General features: G+C 51.3%; 1 long non-coding RNA gene across 1 annotated transcript; it reads right to left on the minus strand.

Annotated features, from left to right (window-relative positions):
• Positions 1-1,764: 1,764 nt before the first annotated feature.
• Positions 1,765-3,697, minus strand: LOC142834462 (uncharacterized). The gene is made up of 3 exons (XR_012907584.1): positions 3,565-3,697; positions 2,769-2,911; positions 1,765-2,168 (listed from the first exon to the last, which is right to left on the minus strand). It is a non-coding gene; the product is annotated as an uncharacterized LOC142834462 (long non-coding RNA).
• Positions 3,698-4,747: the final 1,050 nt, after the last annotated feature.

Below are 4,747 nucleotides of genomic sequence, written 5' to 3' on the forward strand. Positions count from 1 at the left end.
CTGAGTTTAACGAAAGAACTTGTATCAAAAAAGTTAGGTGGGATGGCCATGGTGGTGCAAGTCTTTAAGCACTTAGGAGGTAGAGGCAGGAGAATCTTTGTGTGTTCAAGTCCAACCTGGTTTACATAGTGAGTTCTAGGCCAGCCAGGGCTACATAGTGAGACTCTTTATCTCTAATAAAAATAAATATAATAATATGGAGATCAATTGAAGACACCCAGTCCTCCTGTCCTTCTAGCCTCCACTTGAATGTGTACACACATGCATGTATACCCAAACACACGCATGTCTGTATCCACATGAGCACATAGCGTACCACATATACAAGAAGAAGGAGGAGGTGGAGGAGGAAGAAGAAAAGGAAGAGGAAGAGGAAGAGGAAGAAGAAGAAGAAGAAGAAGAAGAAGAAGAAGAAGAAGAAGAAGAAGAAGAAGAAGAAGAAGAAGAAGGAAGCAGCAGCATAGGGGCTCCCTACTTGTATCAAATTATCTACTCAGTCATTCAAAAAATATTAAGGGCTGGGGTGGTGTTTGAGTATGTGCTTAGAATGCATAGGCCTTGGTTCAATCCCCAAATCCAAAAGAAAAATAATATTTGCAGAACTATGTAGCAGACACTATCCCTGAGGCTGAGAATTAGCAATGATGCAGTAGACAGAACTCCAGCCTTAAGAAGTGCGCCCTCTGGTGGAATCTGGAAGACAGACCAGATTTCGGCACCACTGAACTTCGACGTTCCTTGGTTGCTGGAGTGGGGTGGGGCACACCTGCTCTTACAGTCCTTACCCACACACGACCTGAGGCAATCTGAATCACCAGCATTTCTCCCAACGTTCTGCGTGAGCCAATTACCGCACCACGTTCTCTCTGAGGGCGGTGTCCTTGTCCCCATTTCATAAGAAGACGGAGAAGGTCAGTCATGTGGCTAATAACGACTGTGCTGGATTCAAACCCAGAGCTTTTGATTCCAGAAGCTGCACTCCATCTACCTGCCACCTTTTTCTGGGCCTCTTCTGTTCCCAGGGAACACGTCGTCTCTTGTCACCCGCCCTTGGTGATCAGGCACCCGAAAGGGTCTTGCACCCTTCACTCATGTATGTGCTTTTAAAGACGATTACTGTGTGCTGGGTGCTAGGAATGGAGGACGAGCCCCAGGACAGCACACATGATCCGTCCGGGTGCAGACCGCGGACGAGCCTCATGGTATGACAGGGGCTGGTGGGGTCATTGGTGGGACTGATACCAGCCCAGAAATGTGCAACTAGCAGGCGAGCTTCCTGAAGAAGGGAGCAGCTGAGTCCCGCAAGAGAAGAGGGGATTGAGTACAGCTAGCAGAAAAAGTGTAACGGAGAATTTACAGCCAAGTGCATGCCATGCAAACACGAATTCTATTCTCAGAACCCATGTGAAGACAGTGTGGTGGTGTGTGGATAATTCTAGAGCTGGTGAGGCGAAGGCAGGAGGGTCCCGGATGCTCAGTGTCAGCTAATGTGGCCTACTTAGTGAGTTCCAGGTCAATGAGGGGCTATTCAAGGAAAAAAAAAATAGAAGGCGCCCAGGGCTGGAAAGGTGGCTCAGCAGTTACCATCTCTTGCTGCTCTTGGGGAGGAACCAGGTTCAGTTCCCAGCACCTAACACAGTGGCTCATCTGCCCTCAACTCCAATTCCAAGGGATCCTACACATAAGCCGTCTGTTCTCCATGGCACCTGCACACACGTGGTGTACATCCGTGCATGACTGCACATACACGCACAAACTTTTTTTTAATTTATTTATTATGTATATAGGGTTCTGGGCACCAGATCTCATTATAGATGGGTGTGAGCCATCATGTGGTTGCAGGGAATTGAACTCAGGACCTCCAGAACAGCAGTCAGTTCTCTTAACCTCTGAGCCATCTCTCCAGCCCCAAACTTTAAGAGATCTGTTTAAGTGGATAATACCCGAGAAGTTGCACCCAAGGTTGCATGTAGAAGGCCCAGCTGGAGACGTGGCAGTGTGTGTGTGTGTAGGGGGGGCTGGGGAGGTCACAAGCCGCACCTATGCCACGGTTAGGTAGGCTCTGAGAACCGTGGTGGACAGGAGCAGTGTGGCCTGGTTGGAGCCGTCTGGATACTCACAAAGAATGTCCGACAGCAGTGGTGACTATGGAGTGCCTGTCATGTGCCCTGCAGGGCAGAGGAGACAAATAAGTGAGCTGGCAGTGGAAGGACAAGCCATCCGTGTGCTTGGACACAAACCAGCACCGCCTGCCTCTTCTCCATGCCCTGCCTGACCCCCACTGTTGTTACCAGGGTTGCTGCAGCAGCCTCCACACTAGCCCGCTGGTTCTGCCCTTGCGCTGTACAGAGTATGCCCCATGGGTAGTCTTGAGATCCTATAAAGCCAAGTTCCCCACCCCAAGGTTCCATTGAAATCAAATAAATTGCCAGGCTTGTCTCTGCCGTGATGTAGACAAAGCTGGCTATGGGACATGGTAACACAAGTAAGTATACAGGTGGTTAGCGTAGGGCAGGAGAGACGTTGGGATTCTGTTGATCAGGGTTCCTGGCTGGCTCACAGCACCTTACGTCACCGGACACCCAGGTGTCATGCTGCCTCGAGGAACTGACATCTGCTTCCTAAAGCTCTGCCAGAATCCAGCCCTCAGAGGCTGACCCAGGGCCTGCAGGTGCCAAACCCTGCATGCACCATGCCAGGGTGGCACCCGTCCCTGCTGCATCTGCCCATACCGCCGGCATGGCTGGCGGCTCTGAGGGGGTGGGTACCTGGTGCCCATGCCTGAGGGTCACGTCCCCCGTTGGCCTCTGGACTTTGCTGACTTGGCATGAGAAGCAGCTCAGGAAGGTTCTGCTAGGAAGAGCTTCCAGGTTGGGGTGTGGCTGAGTGCTTCCCTAGGGTGTGGGAGGACCTGGGTTCCACAAAGAAAGAACATTCAGCTCTCCCACAGCTGCATCAAGAAGGGCCAAGGAGGCGAGCAGCCATGTGGCTTGTCTCAGAGTCATGCCCAGCTTGGTCCTGCAGTGCGATATTGTCACCTGAGACTCGTCATCTGCCAACATGATCTTGCCAGGCTCCCACCTTAGAAGGCCCAGGGCTGTGACAAGGATGAGGGCTGCTCTCCGGGGCCGAGGGCCCTGAGTTGGCCAGTCAATGCTGCTTTCTCCCATCCCGTCAGAAACTGAGTCATAGAGAGAGGAGGGTGAGCAGGGACCTGCGCTGGCAGCTCACATCTCTAAGTGTGCTGGTCGAAAGATCTCCCAGGAATCCCTTCCCAACTGACTGACACACTCACGGTGGCCTCACAGGAAGGGAAGAAGCCTTTCAGAAGCCTCCCAAGATCACTGCCACTCCTCTGCGAAAAACACCTCCCCTGGGGTCTCCATGGCACCAAGCGGGAAATCCCGTCCATAACAAGGCCTGCGGGTTCTCAGCATCCCAAGCTCTTCCTCTGCTGCCCTCCCCTGCCTCAGGGCCTTTGCACCTGCTATTCCCTTGCTATTACACACATGACTTTCTCTAACACAGCCACTGCCGACCCCAGCATCCATCTTTGTCCCCTACCTTACAGTGCTTTCGTTCACAGTATTTATGTGGATCCCCGCTGCTCCACAGTTAATACTGACTGTCACTTGACAGGATCCAGATTTGCTGAACAGAGAAATCTCTAGACATAGCTGTAGGCAGAGGTATGTGATCCACGAGAGCCTGATAAAGGATATCAAAGATTTAGTAGGGAACACTCATGAATAACAACAAGGTAGAGAGCCGCTGAGGTTTTCCGCTCTAACGTGAATGGAACCAGCAGACCTGACCTGCGAGCGAGTGCCTGTCTCTGTTTTTTAAAGGCGTCAAGTCAGCAAACAAGAAACTCTGCCTCTACCAGGCCTGATAGCCCAAGGTCATGGGCTGGGTGAATACCCATTAAGCATAGCTACAAGGAATTATTTAGACTGGGTGAATTGAGGTGGGAAGTTCCATTTAAGTGTAGACTGCGGGGTGGGACTCAAAAAAAGAAATATGAACTGTACCATCCTACGGACTGCTGACCCAGACCCAGACTGTAGAAGACAGAGAGCCAAGCACAGCCGTTGCTTCATGTTTCTTCCTCCTCCTCCTCCTTCTTTTTTCTCCTCCTCTTCCTCTTCCTCCTCCTTCTTCTTTTTTGACTTTTTTGAGGCAAGGATTTGTCTGTGTAGCCCTGGCTGTCCTGGAACTGGCTCTGTAGAGCAGCCTGGCCTCAAACTCATCGACCCACTTGTCTCTGCCTCCCAAGTGCTGGGTGCACAACCAAGCCCAGCTACTTTCTGCTTCTTGACTGGAGCAACACAGTCAGCTGCTCCTGCCTCTGAGCCTTGGCTGCCACGCTGTGCTGTGTCCCTGTAACCGTAAGCAGAATAGATGTTCCTCCCATAAGCAGCCTTTTTTTTTTTTTTGGTCAGGATTCTTGTTGCAGCAATGAGAAACTTAAGTACCCCCCTCCCCTGTGATATCCTTCAGGAAGGTAGAGATGTCTATCCTGTTAGCAACTGTGTCCCTGGTAACTGGAGTAAGCTCTAATATGTATCAGGTAGCGTCCTCAGTGTTTCTAGAAGGAAGATAGATACCTGGACCCCTGACTATCTTCCATGTAGCAGGAACCGGAAGCTGTCCCACATCTCCTCCCGCTGTGAGCATCACTGTCTGTCTTTAGCTCCTTGTCACTGAATCTCCTGCCAGCTCGCACTCTCTCCTTTCCTCCCTTCCT

The sequence above is a fragment of the Microtus pennsylvanicus genome, chromosome 13 (genome assembly GCF_037038515.1).
Source record: "Microtus pennsylvanicus isolate mMicPen1 chromosome 13, mMicPen1.hap1, whole genome shotgun sequence".
Lineage (NCBI taxonomy): Eukaryota > Metazoa > Chordata > Mammalia > Rodentia > Cricetidae > Microtus > Microtus pennsylvanicus.